The sequence below is a fragment of the Salmo trutta genome, chromosome 29 (genome assembly GCF_901001165.1).
Source record: "Salmo trutta chromosome 29, fSalTru1.1, whole genome shotgun sequence".
Lineage (NCBI taxonomy): Eukaryota > Metazoa > Chordata > Actinopteri > Salmoniformes > Salmonidae > Salmo > Salmo trutta.
In genome coordinates this window covers 10,895,673-10,914,900 of record NC_042985.1, presented here as the reverse complement: position 1 = coordinate 10,914,900, position 19,228 = coordinate 10,895,673, and the positions used below count along the sequence as shown (strand labels likewise).

At 45.0% G+C, this 19,228-nt stretch overlaps 1 protein-coding gene and 1 long non-coding RNA gene across 2 annotated transcripts in view; both read right to left on the bottom strand.

The window, feature by feature from the left end:
- Positions 1 to 19,228, bottom strand: part of LOC115166892 (zinc finger protein basonuclin-1) — a 70,245-nt gene that overhangs the window by 37,633 nt on the left and 13,384 nt on the right. The window lies entirely within an intron of this gene.
- LOC115166906 (uncharacterized) lies at positions 2,492 to 7,198 on the bottom strand. The gene is made up of 3 exons (XR_003870386.1): positions 7,102 to 7,198; positions 2,692 to 2,757; positions 2,492 to 2,551 (listed from the first exon to the last, which is right to left on the bottom strand). It is a non-coding gene; the product is annotated as an uncharacterized LOC115166906 (long non-coding RNA).

Genomic DNA, 19,228 nt, shown 5'->3' with positions numbered 1-19,228 from the left:
GCTACCATTACCCCCACCATTACCCCTACCATTACCCCCACTACCCTTACCATTACCCCCACTACCACAACCACTACCCCATTAAACTACCACCGCTACCATTATTCCTACTACCACCACCACTACTACCCCATTAAACTACTACCGCTACCATTATCCCTACTACCACCACAACTACCCCATTAAACTACTACCGTTACCATTATCCCTAGTACCACGCCCACTACTATTTTGAGTAATCAGTAATAATAACAACAATAAAAACTACTACCATTACCCCTACTACCACTACCTTTACCCCCAATACCGCTACCCCTACTACCATTACCCCTACTACCGCTACCATTACCCCCACTACCATCACCCCCATTACCACTACCTTTACCCCCAATACCGCTACCCCTACTACCATTACCCCTACTACCACTTCTACCATTACCCCTACTACCGCTACCATTACCCCCACTACTGCTACCATCACTACCATTACCCCCACTACCCCTACCATTACCCCCACTTCCCCTACCATTACCCCTACCAACACTACCATTATCCCTACTACCACTACCACATTAAACTACTACCGTTACCGCTACTACCACAACCTTTCCCCCCCTACCGCTACCATTACCCCTACTACCACCATTAAACTGCCACCTCTACCATTATCCCTACTATCACATCCACCACCCAATTAAACTACCACCGCCACCATCACCACTACCCCATTAAACTACTACCACTACCATTACCCACTTCCACAGCCACTACTATTTTGAATAATAATCACAGTAATAATAAGAACAATAAAAACATTAATCTCTTCCTCTAAACAACAATAAAATAAAAAACAGTAATAACAAATCTCTCTCCCTAGACTTGATTCCCTCCATTTCTCTATCTCCTGTCTCCACCCCCATCTGATGCTGAGTTACATTCATCTACCCCCGTCTCCACCCCCATCTGATGCTGAGTTACATTCATCTACCCCCCTGTCTTCACCCCCATCTGATGCTGGGTTACATTCATCTACCCCCCACCCCACCCCCCACCCCATCCGATGCTGGGTTACATTCATCTACTCCCCTGTCTCCACCCCTATCTGATGCTGAGTTACATTCATCTACCCCCCTGTCTCCACCCCCATCTGCTGCTGAGTTACATTCATCTACCCCCCTGTCTCCACCCCCATCTGATGCTGAGTTACATTCATCTACCCCCCTGTCTCCACCCCCATCTGATGCTGAGTTACATTCATCTACCCCCTTGTCTCCACCCCCATCTGATGCTGAGTTACATTCATCTACCAAACCCCCCCCCTGCTGCTGGGTTACATTCATCTACTCCCCTGTCTCCCCCCCCCCCCCCCGCTGCTGGGTTACATTCATCTACCCCCCTGTCTCCACCCCTATCTGATGCTGAGTTACATTCATCTACCCCCCTGTCTTCACCCCCATCTGATGCTGAGTTACATTCATCTACCCCCCTGTCTCCACCCCCATCTGATGCTGAGTTACATTCATCTACCCCCCTGTCTCCACCCCCATCTGATGCTGAGTTACATTCATCTGGCCCCCTGTCTCCACCCCCATCTGATGCTGAGTTACATTCATCTACCCCCGTCTTCACCCCCATCTGATGCTGGGTTACATTCATCTACCCCCCCCCCCCCCCCCTGCTGCTGGGTTACATTCATCTACTCCCCTGTCTCCCCCCCCCTGCTGCTGGGTTACATTCATCTACCACCCTGTCTCCACCCCATCTGATGCTGAGTTACATTCATCTTTGTCCCCCCCATCTGATGCAGCGTTACATTCATCTCTGTCCCTCCATCTGACAGCCATGTGATCTGCTCAGTGAAATCTAAATGTCACTACACCTGCACCTGGCAGCACTGGGCTGAGAGCTGAGGGAAACACACAAAGGGAATAATTCAATCCCTGGAGAGCACCTTCCATATGCTCCCTCCTGTTCCATGTCATCACATCAAACCACAGCAGGGTGTTACTTCATGGGACAGCAGACCGCTGGTTTTTGCCTGAGCCTACATGGAGCGGTGAAGTATTATATATTCTTTTTTTTTTTAAACCTTTATTGAACTTACCGTTACCGGCAAACCAGTAAAGCAATAAACCAGTACACAATGAAGCAATGAACCAGTGAAGAAATGAAGTAAACATTGGTGAAGGCTAAAAATGGACACCTTTACTAAATTCTAGTGCTGCACACTGCAACAGCCCGTATCACAGAACCATGGCCTTGAATGAGCACAACACAAATTGTTCCATTACATTATCTAAAAAGCAAACCATTTTGTTCACTTCAAAAGGTAACTGAAAAAGAAATCAAGATTTTGGCCAAATAGTCTTATTTTGTTCCAAACCACTGCCAGTTGATTTGAGTTCCAGCTCGTTGTCCTGTGGGGCCATCTCTCTCTCGCCCCTCAGGTGGTGGCAGCGGTGAGGCACTGAGACTTGAGGGGTTATTTACCCAGAGGGCTTTGCTGTGGTGACACAACGTGACCTCCTCTGGGCTGGGTTAGGGGTGGGCTCTGGGCGCAGGAGGAAGAGAGCAGGAACAGAGGGAATAAGTGAGGGGACAGATTAAAGAGTTGAGGGCCTGGAGATTGTTGTGGGTCTGTGCGTGTCTTGGCTGTGTTTAGGTGTCATTAAGACCAACACAAACACTCACTCTGGTGGCTCTTACTCTATAGGACTCTCAGGGGTGGGTTTGTCCTCCTGTGTCCACCCTCTGACCCTGCACTGGAACACACACACACACACAAATTTAGTTGATGCTGTTATTCAAAACGACTTACATTAGTGCAGTCACACAAACACCCTACTTTGAGACACTCTGACACACACATTGAGACACTGACACACTCAGAGACACACATTGAGACACACTGAGACATCCACAGCGTGGCCCAGGGCTGTGTTAGGGCTTGTAGGGGCTGAGTGAGGCTTGGCTGTGGCACTACAGTAGTCTGTTTGTGGACAAACATCACTGGGTGAAAGCTCCAGTCGTCACATGTTTAAAGGAAGAGAGAGTCAAAGCTGTCTGGGTCAAACACCTGGGTCATGGTTTAACTAACACACACACACACACACACACACACACACTAGCATTTTAAAACAGAGAAGCTATTAACCGAACAAGAAATCTCATTTTTATTTTCCTTTTCAGAAGATTTTGAGCTGCACTTCGTGTTTCCTAGTAAACATAGCCTACAACCCAGCCAGGTGATTTGGAAGGAGTTTTTTATTAAATAACATCTAAAGGAAAACCTCTCTGAAAGATATTATTCAAGTCTGATCAATGCTCACACCGCACAAAAAGCCTTCTCTGGGGCTATCCTTTTATTAACATGAGAGAAAGGTGATTCAGACCTGCTTCATCTTAAAACACATTGGCTTACAACACAAAACTACACCCATCACCCAGTGGAACCTTATTCCCTATGTAGTGCACTTTGTAGAGAATAGGGTACAATTTGGGACGGACCCACTGATACAAGCCCATTCAAAGCCAGTCAAATTAGAGACCTAACCCAGCCCAGTTTTCTGCCCAGTCAGCCACGGCCCAGAAACAGCACCAGCAGCCAGAAACTGTAATGTAATGAGTGTTTTCTTTCTTAAAATTGTCTTCTGTAGACAGGCCCTATCAGACAGTAATAATCACCACAGTGGTGTGTGTTGTGTGTGTGTTGTATGTGTGTGTGTGTGTGTGAGACACTCACAGCTAATAAAATACGCAATTTATTAGGCTTCCAGATGATCCACTAAACTCTTGCTGGTCGTCACACACACAACACACACAAAATACACACACACACAAAAAAAACACACACACAGCGCAGCACTAAAGCTGTTCAATATTTAAACAAAACAAGCATGACACGGTGTCTCACACGATCACAGACAACATGGGCCTCAACCACTGGGGTGACTTGTTTTCCCCCCTCTCGCTTTCGCACTCTTTCTCTCCATTTCTGCCTCTTTAGTGAAATGTGAGACCCCAGCAGCGACATTCCTTTGTGAAGAGCAGGGGAGAGAAATGCTCTCTGTCTCTGTCGACTCCAACCACACAAATAAAGTTTGTTTCCAAACTGGTGAGAGAAAAAAAACGATTCTATTCCAGAACACTAGAACAAACACTAGAACAAAGAGCGACATGGCTGTGTGTTGTAGCACTAGGCTAAATGACAATGTACCATCATCCACCGGCACAATGTAACGACAGGGACACAGGATTATGTCAAACAGAGTCACAAAGACAGTACTAGGCTAGCTGACAATGTACTGTCAATGACAAGTATTTATACACAGGGACACAGATTTATGTCAAACGAAGATACACGTGTACAGGATCGGTGCTGTCTCTGAGCTACTTGACATCTCCTTGGGGACTTAGTAGTTAATCAGAGCAAGATGTTGATTTTCAGTTTTAATGATGAGAATGGGCCGATTCCACACAGACACAGACATGTTTCCTCCCCACATACATCTGTTTGTGTCACAATCAATCAGTGCTGACACACACACACACAACTCCCACCGGTCGGCCCGGACACACACACCGGGGCCTTCCCATCAGGCATGGGGACATAATTACCCAGCCTGCCCATTACATTCCTGTTTAAGGGTCACAGAGAATACCCTCCCACCTCCCACACACACACACTTCATCCATGGCTGGATTAACCACGTCACCAGGAGTGAGTAGTGAGTAGAGGGGTAACAGGGTTGGGTAGGGAGGGGCAAGGGGGGCATGGTGGGGGAGTGAGGGCGGATGAAATTGGAAAAGCATGTGGGAGATGGAGCTTTGTGTGTGAGACGGATCCAGACACTTCCAGATGCCCGTGCTGGGAGGCAGGCTGAAGCCAGGGTTGAAGGGGGGTTGAGGGGGGCTGACTGAGAGCCACCTTCCCCAGGGTCGTGATTCACCTGGAAGGAGGGCCAAGCACTGCCAGATGTGGAGGAAGCTGCCTGGGACCCACACGCTAACACTGGCCCGATTGTGCGGCAGCATATGCTTCCAGTCAAGGGTGAAAAATGCAGGCACCAGCACATGCCAGAAGTCTTTCAAGCATGGCCCAGCAGTCAGCCCCGAGCTCTAGCACACTGATCCATACACACACACAGAGATCCTCCCAGTCATCCAGTCAGTGCAGGCATGTCACCACACAGCAAGTCAAGGCTGGTTAAACTATAAAATAGCTAAGGGACCTGGTCCAGACACCCAACCCTGGCTATAGCACTACACACACACACACACACACACACACACACACACACACACACGTTGAGGGAGAGTGACCGTGAAAAGTAGAAAGACAAAGACGGATAAAGAAATAAAAGAGAGAGAGAGAGAAAGCGACAGAGCGAGGGAAGGAGTGACAGAACCACAGCTCAGAGGAGTGCAGTTTGAGGTAAAACAAGTCAAGGTGCTGATCCAAACAAACCCAGATGCCCACGGTTCAGATGCTGACTCTGAGAGATGACTTCATATGAGAAAAACACACATCGTCTCGTTTAACACTACAGTACATGTTCTACCAGGAGACAGGCCCCATTCACATTACCCCGGAGACAGGCCCCATTCACATTACCCAGGAGACTGGCCCCATTCACATTACCCAGGAGACTGGCCCCATTCACATTACCCAGGAGACTGGCCCCATTCACATTACCCAGGAGACTGGCCCCATTCACATTACCCAGGAGACTGGCCCCATTCACATTACCCAGGAGACTGGCCCCATTCACATTACCCAGGAGACTGGCCCCATTCACATTACCCAGGAGATTGGCCCCATTCACATTACCCAGGAGATTGGCCCCATTCACATTACCCAGGAGACTGGCCCCATTCACATTACCCAGGAGACTGGCCCCATTCACATTACCCACGAGACTGGCCCCATTCACATTACCCACGAGACTTGTTCCATTCACATTACCCACGAGACTTGTTCCATTCACATTACCCACGAGACTTGTTCCATTCACATTACCCACGAGACTTGTTCCATTCACATTACCCACGAGACTTGTTCCATTCACATTACCCACGAGACTTGTTCCATTCACATTACCCAAGAGACTTGTTCCATTCACATTACCCAAGAGACTTGTTCCATTCACATTACCCAAGAGACTTGTTCCATTCACATTACCCAAGAGACTTGTTCCATTCACATTACCCAAGAGACTTGTTCCATTCACATTACCCAAGAGACTTGTTCCATTCACATTACCCAAGAGACTTGTTCCATTCACATTACCCAGGAGACTGGCCCCATTCACATTACCCAGGAGACTGGCCCCATTCACAGTACCCAGGAGACTGGCCCCATTCACAGTACCCAGGAGACTGGCCCCATTCACAGTACCCAGGAGACTGGCCCCATTCACAGTACCCGAGAAGACTGGCCCCATTCACATTACCCGAGAAGACTTGCTCCATTCCCACTTGGAAAAGGAATAACGTTGTAGACAAGGCCATGACATGTTCCAAAATCATTAGACTACTGAGCACTCCCATTAGCTGAGCACCATTCACTTAAGTCACAAGATGAACATTTTAAGTGTGTGTGTGTGTGTGTGTGTGTGTGTGAGTGTGAGAGAGAGAGAGAGTGAACAGGGACACACAACTGGCGAGCACACATCCGCTGTCATACTGTAAATCTCATCCAAATCCTCCTAACCTGGACACACATACACACGGACAAACACACACACACACAGACACACAACACACACGGACACACACACATGCAGATGGCCACCTCCAGCCCTGTAACAGTCTGAGGCCCTTTCTGAGTGAGGAATGTGTGTGTTCCACAATGACCTCATTGTACCGTGATATGGCTTGTCTGAGCCGAGCTCTCTGTGGCAGAGTCACACCTGTTCCACCTATGCCAAAGAGCTGACAAAGCCAGAGCTACATCAATCAGCATTTAAACACAGGCCCACACACACACACAGAGGCACAAAACCACACACACACACACACACATAGATACAGAGACAGACAGAGACACACACAGACACGCAGGACGGACACATAGGCACGGGCAAGCACCTACACACTCACACACTGCTAATGTGGCTGTCTGTCTGTAGCCCCAGCCCTCCTGACAGGGTGGCTCCATGACTGCAGGCAGGTACGTTGTTAACCCTTTGTGAGCACAGAGATGAATACCGTCATTCCACTGCTCCTCTCTTCAGAGTTGTGTCCTCTCTCAGTGTTTTAATCTACACCAATGTTTCTCGACATCACTCCTAGGTACCTAGGCATCATTAATGCATCATTAAATGGGGCGGCAGCGTAGCCTAGTGGTTAGAGCGTTGGACTAGTAACTGAAAGGTTGTAAGTTCAAATGCCCGAGCTGACAAGGTACAAATCTGTCGTTCAGCCCCTGAACAAGGCAGTTAACCCACTGTTCCTAGGCCGTCATTGAAAATAAGAATTTGTTCTTAACTGACATGCCTAGTTAAATCAAGGTAAAATTAATGACAGATTTTTACTGATAAGGTGCATGTAATATGTACAGTTGAAGTCAGAAGTGTACATAAACAGTTGGGTGAATTTTGGCCCATTCCTCCTGACAGAGCTGGTGTAACTGAATCAGGATTGTAGGCCTCCTTGCTAACGGTATAAGCGGTATGACACACTTTTTCAGTTCTGCCCACAAATTTTCTATAGGATTGAGGTAAGGGCTTTGTGATGGCCACTCCAATACCTTGACTTTGTTGTCCTTAAGCCATTTTGCCACAACTTTGGAAGTATGCTTGGGTATGCATTGTCCATTTGGAAGACCCATTTGCGACCAAGCTTTAACTTCCTGACTGATGTCTTGAGATGCTACTTCAATATATCCACATAATTTTCCTTCTCATGATGCCATCTATTTTGTGAAGTGCACCAGTCCCCCCTGCAGCAAAGCACCCCCACAACATGATGCTGCCATCCCCGTGCTTCATGGTTGGGATGGTGTTCTTCGGCTTGCAAGCATCCCCCTTTAGCCTCCAGACATAACGATGGTCATTATGGCCAAACAGTTCTATTTTTGTTTCATCGTGTTTCATTCTTTCATTTCTCCAAAAAGTACGAACTTTGTCCCCATGTGCAGTTGCAAACCATAGTCTGGCTTTTTTATGGCGGATTTGGAGCAGTGGCATCTTTCTTGCTGAGCGGCCTTTCAGGTTTTGGTGATATAGGACTCGTTTTACTGTGGATATAGATACTTTTGTACTTGTTTCCTCCAGCATCTTCACAGGGTCCTTTGCTGCTGTTCTGGGATTGATTGGCACTTTTCGCATCAAAGTATGTTCATCTCTAGGAGACAGAACGCGTCTCCTTCCTGAGCGGCATGACAGCTGCGTGGTCCCATGGTGTTTATACTTGTGTACTATTGTTTGTACAGATGAACGTGGCACCTTCAGGCGTTTGGAAATTTCATCCCAAGGATGAACCAGACTTGTGGAGGCCTACAATTGTTTTCTGAGGTCTTGGCTGATTTCTTTCGATTTTCCCATGATGTCAAGCAAAGAGGCACTGAGTTTGAAGGTAGGCCTTGAAATACATCCACAGGTACACCTCCAATTGACTCAAATGATGTCAATTAGCCTATCAGAAGCTTCTAAAGCCATGACATCATTTTCTGGAATTTTCCAAGCTGTTTAAAGGTACAGTCAACTTAGTGTATGTAAACTTCTGACCCACTGGAATTGAGATACAATGAAATAATCTGTCTGTAAACAGTTGTTGGAAAAATGACTTGTGTTATGCACAAAGTAGATGTCCTAACCGACTTGCCAAAACTATAGTTTGTTAACAAGAGATTTGATGAGTGGTTGAAACACTAAGGTTGGAGTCATTTAAACTCCAACCTAATGAAACAACACAATGAAACAAAAATAGAACTGTTTGGCCATAATGACCATCGGCCAGGTCTCTGACCTCCCTCCCAGGTCTCTGACCTCCTCCCATCGACCAGGTCTCTGACCTCCTCCCTATAGGCTGTCTCGTCGTTGTCGGTGATCAGGCCTACCACTGTTGTGTCATCTGCAAACTTAATAGTGTTTGAGTCTTGCCTGACCATGCAGTTGTGGGTGAACAGGGAGTACAGGAGGGGACTGAGCATGCACCCCTGGGGAGCTCCAGTGTTGAGGGTCAGCGTGGCAGATGTGTGTGTTGCTACTAAAGGTCAACCGATTAATCGGAATGGCCGATTAATTAGGGCCGATTTGAAGTTTTCATAACAATCGGTAATCGGTATTTTTGGCCACCGATTTGCAGATTTGTTTTTATTTATTATTATTATTTTTACACCTTTATTTAACTAGGCAAGTCAGATTAAGAACACATTATTTTCAATGACGGCCTAGGAACGGGGGTTAACTGCCTTGTTCAGGGGGGATTCGTTTTTGCAACCTTCGGTTACTAGTCCAATGCTCTAACCACCTGCCTTACATTGCACTCCACGAGGAGCCTGCATGTTACGCGAGGGCAGCAAGAAGCCAAGGTACGTTGCTAGCTAGCATTAAACTTATCTTATAAAAAACTATCAAACATAATCACTAGTTAACTGCACATGGTTGATGATTTACTAGTTAATCTAACGTGTCCTGCGTTGCATATAATCGATGCGGTGCCTATTAATTTCTCCTTGAATCAGAGCCTACTTCGACAAACGGGTGTTGATTTAACAAGCGCATTTGCGAAAAAAGTACTGTCGCTGCACCAATGTACCTAACCATAAACATCAATGCCTTTCTTTAAAATCAATACACAAGTATATATTTTTAAACCTGCATATTTAGTTAATATTGCCTGCTAACATGAAATTGTGTCACATCTCTAGCGGTCATTGCACGCAGAGTCAGGGTAGATGCAACTGTTTGGGCCGCCTGGCTCGTTGCGAACTAATTTGCCAGAATATTACGTAATTATGACATAACATTGAAGGTTGTGCAATGTAACAGGAATATTTAGACTTAGGGATGCCACCCGTTAGATAAAATACGGAACGGTTCCGTATTTCACTGAAAAAAAAAACTTTTGTTTTTGAGATGATAGTTTCCGGATTCGAACATATTAATGACCTAAGGCTCGTATTTCTGTGTGTTTATTATATTATAATTAAGTCTATGATTTGATATTTGATAGAGCAGTCTGACTGAGCTGTGGTAGGCAGCAGCAGGCTCGTAAGCATTCATTCAAACAGCACTTTCGTGCGTTTTGCTAGCAGCTCTTCGCTGTGCTTCAAGCATTGCGTTGTTTATGACTTTAAGCCGGGTGGGTATAATTTGTGGACCGTTCCAACAGGAATCATCTATTCCAAAAACTTCGTAAATAACAAGGTTGCCAAAAAACAACGCATACAAAGTTGTATTGCGGCAGAATAAGATACTGGGTAGGGAGTGGTCTATTTCATTGCGTTTTTCACTCGTCACATTTATTCTGAAAAATGTCTGTCCTCACTCTGGTTGCCTATGGACAAATATTAAGAATAAGCTACGTGGTGAGTTGACGCTAATAGCGTTTCAAACGTCACTCGAGACTTGGAGTAGTTGTTCAACTTGCTCTGCATGGGTAACGCTGCTTCGAGGGTGGCTGTTGACGATGTGTTCCTGGTTTGAGCCCAGGTAGGAGCGTGGAGAGGGACGGAAGCTATACTGTTACACTGGCAATACTAAAGTGCCTATAAGAACATCCAATAGTCAAAGGTATATGAAATACAAATCATATAGAGAGAAATAGTCCTATAATTCCTTTAATTCCTTTAATAACTACAACCTAAAACTTCTTACCTTGGAATATTGAAGACTCATGTTAAAAGGAACCACCAGCTTTCATATGTTCTCATGTTCTGAGCAAGGAACTTAAATGTTAGCTTTTTTACATGGCACATATTGCACTTTTACTTTCTCCTCCAACACTTTGTTTTTGCATTATTTAATTAAACCAAATTGAACATGTTTCATTATTTATTTGAGGCTAAATTGATTTTATTGATGTATTATATTAAGTTAAAATAAGTGTTCATTCAGTATTGTTGTAATTGTCATTATTACAAAAAATAAAAAGAATAATAAAAATAAAATAAAAAATTACAAAATATTATAATAAATCAGCCGATTAATCGGTATTGGGGTTTTTTGGTCCTCCAATAATCGGTATTGAAAAAGCATAACCGGCAGACCTCTAGTTGCTACCTACCCTCCCCACTTGGGGGTTTTATTTTTTTATTTTACCTTTAATTAACTAGGCAAGTCAGTTAAGAACAAATTCTTATTTTCAATGACAGGCTAGGAACAGTGGGTTAACTGCCTGTTCAGGGGCAGAATGACAGATTTGTACCTTGTCAGCTCGGGGATTTAAACTTGCAACCTTTCGGTTACTAGTCCAACGCTCTAACCACTAGGCTACCCTGCCGTCAGGAAGTCGAGGATCCAGTTGCAGAGGGAGGTGTTTAGTCCCACGATCCTTAGCTCAGTTATGAGCTTTGAGGGTACTATGGTGTTGAATGCTGAGCTGTAGTCAATGAATAGCATTCTCACATAAGTGTTCCCTTTGTCCAGGTGGGAAAGGGCAGTGTGGAGTGCAATTGAGATTGCATCATCTGTGGATCTGTTTGGGCGGTATGCAAATTGGAGTGGGTCTAGGGTTTCTGGGATAATGATGTTGATGTGAGCCATTACCAGCCTTTCAAAGCACTTCATGGCTACGGACGTGAGTGCTACGGGTCTATAGTCATTTAGGCAGGTTGCCTACGTGTTCTTGGGCACAGGGACTATGGTGGTCTGCTTGAAACATGTTGGTATTACAGACTCAATCAAGGACATGTTGAAAATGTCAGTGAAGACACCTGCCAGTTGGTCAGCACATGCCCGGAGCACACGTCCTGGTAATCCATCTGGCCCCGCAGCCTTGTGAATGTTGACCTGTTTAAAGGTCTTACTCACGTCGGAGAGCATGATCACACAGTCGTCCGGAACAGCTGATGCTCTCATGCATGCCTCAGTGTTGCTTGCCTTGAAGCGAGCATAGAAGTCATTTAGCTCATCTGGTAGGCTCGTGTCACTGGGCAGCTCCCGGCTGTACTTCCCTTTGTAGTCTAACAGTGAAAAATCTAAATCTTTCTCCATTTGTGTATAGATTCAATACATGATGTATTCAGGTACAGTGGGCAAAAAAGTATTTAGTCAGCCACCAATTGTGCAAGTTCTCCCACTTAAAAAGATGAGAGAGGCCTGTAATTTTCATCATAGGTACACTTCAACTATGACAGACAAAATGAGAAAAAAAATGTTTTATGAATTTATTTGCAAATTATGGTGGAAAATAAGTATTTGGTCAATAACAAAAGTTTCTCAATACTTTGTTATATACCCTTTGTTGGCTATGACACAGGTCAAACGTTTTCTGTAAGTCTTCACAAGGTTTTCACACACTGTTGCTGGTATTTTGGCCCATTCCTCCATGCAGATCTCCTCTAGAGCAGTGATGTTTTGGGGCTGTCGCTGGGCAACACGGACTTTCAACTCCCTCCAAAGATTTTCTATGGGTTGAGATCTGGAGACTGGCTAGGCCACTCCAGGACCTTGAAATGCTTCTTACGAAGCCACTCCTTCGTTGCCCGGGCGGTGTGTTTGGGATCATTGTCATGCTGAAAGACCCAGCCACGTTTAATCTTCAATGCCCTTGCTGATGGAAGGAGGTTTTCACTCAAAATCTCACAATACATGGCCCCATTCATTATTTCCTTTACACGGATCAGTCGTCCTGGTCCCTTTGCAGAAAAACAGCCCCAAAGCATGATGTTTCCACCCCCATGCTTCACAGTAGGTTTGGTGTTCTTTGGATGCAACTCAGCATTCTTTGTCCTCCAAACACGACGAGTTGAGTTTTTACCAAAAAGTTATATTTTGGTTTCATCTGACCATATGACATTCTCCCAATCCTCTTCTGGATCATCCAAATGCTCTCTAGCAAACTTCAGACGGGCCTGGACATGTACTGGCTTAAGCAGGGGGACACGTCTGGCACTGCAGGATTTGAGTCCCTGGCGGCGTAGTGTGTTACTGATGGTAGGCTTTGTTACTTTGGTCCCAGCTCTCTGCAGGTCATTCACTAGGTCCCCCCGTGTGCTTCTGGGATTTTTGCTCACCGTTCTTGTGATCATTTTGACCCCACGGGGTGAGATCTTGCGTGGAGCCCCAGATCGAGGGAGATTATCAGTGGTCTTGTATGTCTTCCATTTCCTAATAATTGCTCCCACAGTTGATTTCTTCAAACCAAGCTGCTTACCTATTGCAGATTCAGTCTTCCCAGCCTGGTGCAGGTCTACAATTTTGTTTCTGGGGTCCTTTGACAGCTCTTTGGTCTTGGCCATAGTGGAGTTTGGAGTGTGACTGTTTGAGGTTGTGGACAGGTGTCTTTTATACTGATAACAAGTTCAAACAGGTGCCATTAATACAGGTAACGAATGGAAGACAGAGGAGCCTCTTAAAGAAGAAGTTACAGGTCTGTGAGAGCCAGAAATCTTGCTTGTTTGTAGGTGACCAAATACTTATTTTCCACCATAATTTGCAAATAAATTCATAAAAAATCCTACAATGTGATTTTCTCATCTTTTTAAGTGGGAGAACTTGCACAATTGGTGGCTGACTAAATACTTTTTTGCCCCACTGTATGTAGTGGAGGGTACATGTAAATGCTGTTTACACACTTTTTTACTCTGCATATAGTTTGTTTTTCCCATATTAGAATAGTTAGAATAGTTAGCATTAAAGAAAAAAACATGCATAGCTATAGGTACAAGTAGCTGTTCAGTTCTGGGACAGGGAAGGGCAACTCCAGTCCTCAGGGGCCTGATTGGTGATACACTTTTGTCCCAGGCCTAGCTAACACACACCTGACACCAATAATTAACTTATCAAAGTCTCCAGTTTAGAATATAATACGTTTAATCAGACATATTAGTTAGGGCTGGGGAAAATGTATGACACCAATCAGGCCCCCTTGGATGCAGAATCACGTTATTGGAAACGAAGGCTGTTCTGATGGCAGGCCTGGTTGTGGCTAGATATATTTGAGTTGTGTCAGAGACAATTGTAGAATTTTAGTTTAACCCTAACCCTTTTCCTAAATGTAACCTAATTCTCCTAACCTGCTACGTTAATTCTCCTAACCTGCTACGCTAATCCTCCTAACCTGCTACGCTAATCCTCCTAACCGGCTACGCTAATCCTCCTAACCGGCTACGCTAATCCTCCTAACCTCCTAACCGGCTACGCTAATCATCCTAACCGGCTACGCTAATCATCCTAACCTGCTACGCTAATCATCCTAACCTGCTACGTTAACCCTCCTAACCTGCTACGTTAATCATCCTAACCTGCTACGTTAATCCTCCTAACCGGCTACGCTAATCCTCCTAACCGGCTACGCTAATCCTCCTAACCGGCTACGCTAATCCTCCTAACCGGCTACGCTAATCATCCTAACCGGCTACGTTAATCCTCCTAACCTGCTACGTTAATCCTCCTAACCGGCTACGTTAATCCTCCTAACCGGCTACGCTAATCCACCTAACAGGCTTCGTTAATCCTCCGAACCTGCTACGTTAATCATCCTAACCTGCTACGTCAATTCTCCTAATCTGTTACGTTAATTCTCCTAACCTGCTACATTAATCATCCTAACCTGCTACATCCTAACCTGCTACGTTAATCATCCTAACCTGCTACGTCAATTCTCCTAATCTGTTACGTTAATTCTCCTAATCTGTTACGAAAAGTCACTTCAGCTGTACTCCATCTAGTCAGAACCGGCAGGTCTGCCCGCAGAACAACGTGTTTCCAATAAAGCGATTCCCCCCAAGGACTCGAGTTGCCAATCCTGTTCTAGGATGTTTTGCTGAAGTCCATTTCAGTGGGCGTGTCCTAAAGTCTTTAGGTGGCACCCTATTCCCTATATAGTGCACTACTTTTGACAGAGCCCTATGGGGAATAGTGTGCCATTTGGGATGCAAACATTGTCATACGATCCATTATCCATCAGTCCCCAGGCCAGAAGAGTGAAGAGTGCACTGATGAAGGCGCCGATGGTTGTGTGTGCTTGTGGCTAAAATGATGTTTGGGAGTGCAGTGAGGAAATGGCCGTCTGTTTGTCACATTAACAGGGTCATCCCACTGAGACTTAATCAATATCCCCATACACTGTCTGACACTATACTGGGGCCCTATAAAATCTGTGATGCGGAGAATGCGGACAGAATCATGGAATCCAGACATTAAGACATCATTTCAACAATATTCAAAAATGTATTGAACTTAGTAGGAAATCAACTAAATGTATTGAACTAATAACAACATTTATTAATATGCCCAAGATTATCATAAAATATGAACAAAATTCAATGATTCGTATTTTCCTTTAACTTTCTGAAGAGGCAATGCAGGAATGCCCCTGTCTGTGTGTGAGTGTTTGTCTACCACTTGTAGCCATTAGTGATGACGCTAACAATGATAACCTTCTTCTGGTAGATGGAAAGGCTTTCCCAAAAACCTTCTCAATTAAATGTTAACTACAGTATGTCTATCTGGTATCATAATATCATGATTATTTGTGTCAATCCAATGGCGATTTGTTTAGCAAACTCTGCAATGACATGTGTGCTACAAAAATAACCAAATTAGTCACTTGTCGGTGCACAGTTGAATTAAAGGGCATCTTAGATTTTTCCCAGACCTCAAAAGTGGTCTCCTGATGCGGTTTAAGCATTGTTGTGGACTTAAAACATCCAATGTTGTTGTTATTCAATTAAAAACGTGCGATTTTGAGAGCAAAAATCTGAGGGAAAAGATTTGAAAATTGAGAAAATTGAATTTTGGAAAAAACGGAATTAGGCTAAAAGTAAAATGTATATGGGCCCAACTAATAGCTACAGGTAATTGCCAAAATAATGGAAACACTTGAGTAAAATCAGGGATACAAAGTATAATGAAAGGAGGTGCTTCCACACAGGTGTGTTTTCTGCGTTAATTAGGAAATTAACATCCCATCATGTGTAACAGTATAGCTTCCGTCCCTCTCCTCGCCCCAACCTGGGCTCGAACCAGGGACCCTCTGCACACATCAACAACTGACACCCACGAAGCATTGTTACCCATCGCGCCACAAAAACCGCGGCCCTTGCAGCGCAAGGGGAACAACTACTTAAGGTCGCAGAGCGAGTGACGTCACCTGACTGAAACGCTACTAGCGCGCACCACCGCTAACTAGCTAGCCATTTCACATCGGTTACACATGCTTAGGTTCATGAATAAAAATGCTGAGCAGGCCATTATTTTGGCTACCATGTCTATGCCCCCATTGGATGACAATGCCCCCATCCACAGAGCACAAGTGGTCACTGAATGGTTTGATGAGCATGAAAACGATGTAAACCATATGCCGTGGCCGTCTCAGTCCCCAGATCTCAACCCAATTGAACACTTATAGGAGATTCTGGAGCGGTGCCTGAGAGTGTGTTTTCCACCACCATCAACAAAACACCAAATGATGGAATATCTCGTGGAAGAATGGTGTCACATACCGCCAACAGAGTTCCAGACACTTGTAGAATCTATGCCTAGGTGCACTGAAGCTGCCTCTGCATCTCATCTCTGGGGTTTTAGGCTGGGTTTCTGTATAAGCACTTTGTGACAACTGCTGTTGTAAAAAGGGCTCTATAAATAAATGTGATTGATTGATTGTTCTGGATCATGGTGGCACAACGCCCCATTAAGACATTTTATGTTGATGTTTATTTTATTTTGGCAGTTACCTGTATTAGGCTATTATCTGGAGGCCAGTAGTGTACCGTTTTCATCTGTGTTTCAAATCACTGTGGAAAAGACACCAAAGCAACAGTGAAAAAACATTTAAATCTGCGAAAGCAATTTGAAAATTTGCCATGTCCTATCTGAACAAATTTGAGCAGTCGGATATTTCAAGCTTTTATTCTCCGACAAATATACATTACCATCACTAAACACTGACAAATGAGAAGTGTTTAAACAGTAAAGAATTGGTTGTATACAGACACATTGACACGAGTGTGTGTATGGTACCACAGCATCTTGGCTGTGGAGCTATGAGGCACAGAGCCAGGGGCTGGATGGAGGATTGTGTCTGGGCTGAAAGGGATCCAGAGAAAGGGCTGGATAGGCTCAGACCGACCCCCTCACTCCTGGAACACACCACTAACACACTGCCAAGTTCTCAGGATCCCACACACGCACAAGCACACATGCACAAACACGCACACACAAACACATGGACGCATACACAAGGCTCTGCTGACTCACAGAGAGCACACCAGATGCCATTCTAGTCTTCCGTTTTCTTCCGTGATATTCCTTTTTTTCCAGAGGGAACGAGAAAGAGAGAGAAACTAAAACAGAGAGAGAACCCACTACTAACTGCCAAGTGCAGAGTATTTATTTGTGTCAGATCTGTCTTGTCCTTCTCCCTATGGTTCAAGGAACATAGGTCTCTGTTGCTCCACTATGAAGAAGAATACTGAATTAATCCATACGAGACATAAATGTGTCTTCTGCTGTATCCAACCCCTCCGATACACACACTCACACAAAGTTGGAGAGGCTGGAGCAGAGGGCAGCCACCCTGCAGCGCCTACAATGTACAGCTAGTAGATTTTACTTTTAGATTTTGCCTAATAAAATGCAGGTTCTGATTCCGGGCTCCTGGTGTCCAGCTTCAGAGCATATCTAGCTGTGGGAAACACTGGTTTGAGAACGACTGGAGAGTGGTTAAAAGGAATCCATCAAGCGTGCCATCACCCCCACCCCACTGTCCTAGTGATGGGATCCAGACTGGTTCCAGACCCCCATCCCAGGTCCACCACCCCTTCTCCCCACCCATCATCAATACCCCTCCAACCCTCGGTCACCCCATGCACACACACGGACCCACACACACACACACGGGCCCACACACACACACACGGGCCCACACACACACACACACACACACGGGCCCACACACACACACGGGCCCACACACACACACACACGGGCCCACACACACACACGGGCCCACACACACACACACACACACACACACACACAACCCCCCTCTGGAAGCGCTCACATGAAAGGGGACCAGCTTAACGTGTCATTGATCAGGCCAGCCAGTGTAGTAGGTACAGCGATATAGGCCAGTGGTTCCCAAACAGAGGGGCGACCTCGACAGGCCCCTCCCCCCAACTCCGTCCAGCTTTCAACTTGCTCTTGAAAGTTGTAATAGTAGAATGCACAAGGTGCAGATTCAAAACTGGGTAGTGCATCATCAGTTTCTCTTGTCATGTCAGTCATTATATACCTTAGAGATATTTATAACTTGTCAGAAATGCTCAGATCAACAAGCATAGTTTTTTATCTAGGTTTTTTTAGCCCTTAGATTTTGTAGTAATGTTCGAGTCACTCAAATATCATATGAATACACATTAGACATGGCAAAATGTATATAATTGCAAGAAAATATGCTTTAAAAACAGCAAAACTTTCTTTGCACCCCTTGGCCCCTTATCTATAGAAATAGATATGGTGCGCACCCTCGGTGGGGGCTGAGTGAAAACGTTTGGGTATATAGGCCCCCAAACTACATACACCCTGATATATAGGCCCCCAAACTACATACACGCTCTCCCTACTTCTATTGCAACACATATGGTAGTTAACTTACCTAAACAGTGTATAGCAGGGTAAAACACCCTCTAACACAGACAATACCCTTACCTACACCTCAATGTCTAGACTTTGTCACCGTGGTGATAGAGATAATTGGCATAATTAGATGCTTGCATCACAGACAATGATGAATGTCAACAAGCTATTAAGAGGTGATTATGCCTTGAGCAATGTCTTTTAGCACATGGTTTAAGCACTGTGTCCACACGCGCACATGGACAAACACGATCACACACTCACAATCAGACACATGCACACACACGTACATGTAAACAATTGTAAACAGACACACGGACACACACAGTAGGTTAGGGCTGGGCGATATGGCCTAAAAATCATATCATGATTTTGTTTTCGAACTTATGGGCGATTAACGATATATTGTATATAAAAAATTATATGTTCTCTAAATAAGCTTGTTTTTTTGCAACAATCACTGATCTGGCTTTCAAGTC